This window comes from Oncorhynchus nerka, linkage group LG3, assembly GCF_034236695.1.
Source record: "Oncorhynchus nerka isolate Pitt River linkage group LG3, Oner_Uvic_2.0, whole genome shotgun sequence".
Lineage (NCBI taxonomy): Eukaryota > Metazoa > Chordata > Actinopteri > Salmoniformes > Salmonidae > Oncorhynchus > Oncorhynchus nerka.
Window position 1 is genome coordinate 44,146,593 of NC_088398.1, and position 2,688 is coordinate 44,149,280.

The following is a 2,688-nucleotide window of genomic DNA, read 5'->3' on the forward strand; positions in this document are numbered from 1 at the left end:
CCTCCTGAACATCAAAATGATCCATTTTCATTCTCCTTCACCATTGCCATCTAACCGGAGTGCTTATAGGTAATGGCATGACCATGGACTTGGTTGTTCCTGTTACGTTTTAAAGGCTCAGGGGGGGGGGGGGGGGTCTGTTACGTGTCACTGGTGGTCTCGGTGCTCCCCTTATTGTCAATTTATTATCTGCTGTCTATGTGTCCTGCTACTCAGATGTATATGGATGACATGCTCATTTATCAAACTGAATAGTCCACTATAGAGGCCAGGGCAAAATGTGCACAGGTGCAAAAATAGCCCATACCCCACTCGCGTTATTTCCCACACACTGGATACCGACTAACAACTTAATCACTCTACTGTTGGATCAACAAAGAAATATAGTTGAGTAAGGGGAATATTTTTCATAATTGGATGTTTTTACACCGAATAATTGTGACTAAATGGTACAAACGCTTTATAATACTCTGAGCACAAATATAAACACAACATGCAAGGTGTTGGTGCCATGTTTCATGAGCTGAAATTTAAGATCCCAGAAACGTTCTCTTGTTTGCCAAGATAATCCATCCACCTGACAAGTGTGGCATATCAAGAAGCTGATTAAATGGCATTTTGTGCTAGGGACAATAAAAGGCCACTCTAAAATGTGAAGGTTTGTCACACAACACAATGCTACAGATGTCTCCAGTTATGAGGGAGAGTGCAACTGCATGCTGAATGCAGGAATGTCCACTAGAACTTTTGGCAGAGAATTTAACTTTCAATTCAATACCATAAGCCGCCTCCAACGTTGTTTTAGAGAATTTTGCAGTATGTCCAGGCGGCCTCACATCCACAGACCACGTGTATGGCGTTGTATTTATATTTATATTTAAGTCATTTAGCAGACTCTCTTATCCAGAGCGACTTACAAATTGGTGCGTTCACCTTAAGACATCCAGTGGAACAGCCACTTTACAATAGTGCATCTAAATCTTTTAAGGGGGGGGGGGGGTGAGAAGGATTACTTTATCCTATCCTAGGTATTCCTGAAAGAGGTGGGGTTTCAGGTGTCTCCGGAAGGTGGTGATTGACTCCGCTGTCCTGGCGTCGTGAGGGAGTTTGTTCCACCATTGGGGGGCCAGAGCAGCGAACAGTTTTGACTGGGCTGCGCGGGAACTGTACTTCCTCAGTGGTAGGGAGGCGAGCAGGCCAGAGGTGGATGAACGCAGTGCCCTTGTTTGGGTGTAGGGCCTGATCAGAGCCTGGAGGTACTGAGGTGCCGTTCCCCTCACAGCTCCGTAGGCAAGCACCATGGTCTTGTAGCGGATGCGAGCTTCAACTGGAAGCCAGTGGAGAGAGCGGACGAGTGTGTGGGCGAGCGGTTTGCTGATGTCAAAATTGGGAACAGAGTACCCCATTGTAGCGGTGGAGTTATGGTATGGGCAAACATAAGCTACAGACAACGAACACAATTGCATTTTATCAATGGCAATTTGAATGCACAGAGATACCGTCATGAGATCCTGAGGCCTATTGTCGTGCCATTCATCTGCTGCCATCATCTCATGTTTCAGCATTATAATGCACAGCCCCAATGTCGCAAGGATCTATACACAATTCCTGGAAGTTGGAATTGTCCCAGTTCTTCCACGGCCTGCATACTAACCAGACATGTCACCCATTGAGCATGTTTGGGATGCTCTGGACTGACGTGTAAGACATCGTGTTGCAGTTCCCGCCAATAGATTATGGTATAATGAATTTATTGGAATTTGCTGAAACTCAGTAAAATCCTTGAAATTGTTGCATGTTGCGTTTATATTTTTGTTCAGTATATATTTTTTTTGTGAAGATTGGTTTTGGAATTGTTCTCAAATTATTGAAATAAATAGAAGATTTTATTTAATTGGTTTTATGAGTGCTGAGTCTCAGGAGCCAGTTGAGTTTGAGGCTTTCTGCCATGTTGACAAAAGCTCGGTGTTGTCATAGGGGTTATAGCCTACAGAGGGATTGTCTCATACAACCGTCAGGTTGTCCTCGCCTTATGATGAACTCATCTTGGTGACATGGTACCTGCTGAAAACATCATCATATATTGGCTGAATACTGCCACGTTTACATGTGTCTAAAGTTGTATTATTTAACATTACTCCTAGCACAAACTCATGTTATCATACTATTTTAGAATACAAAATGTACAATTTCTCAGTTTAGGAAAATAATGGAATTACATGCATCAACAGAATTGGCCATGCTACACATTGCACAATTTGATTTATATGTAGTATAGATTAAATTGGTTCCATTGGTTACTATGTTATTCTCTGTAATAATCCCCTCTCTTAATAGCCGGAATCCCCTGAGGCCAGAGTCTCCACTAAAACAACAATATTACATCCAGCTCTCCCCTGTGTTTCTGATGGGAACCTCTGGCTTCACAGCCTTTTGTGTGTGGGGGGGGGGGGGGGGGTTGTCTGATTTCCTGTGGGTGGCCATTTTGTTTCCCCAAATACATACAGTGGGGCAAAAAAGTATTTAGTCAGCCACCAATTGTGCAAGTTCTCCCACTTAAAAAGATGAGAGAGGCCTGTAATTTTCATCATAGGTACACTTCAACTATGACAGACAAAATTAGGGGGAAAAATCCAGAATATTACATTGTAGGATATTTAATGAATTTATTTGCAAATTATGGTGGAA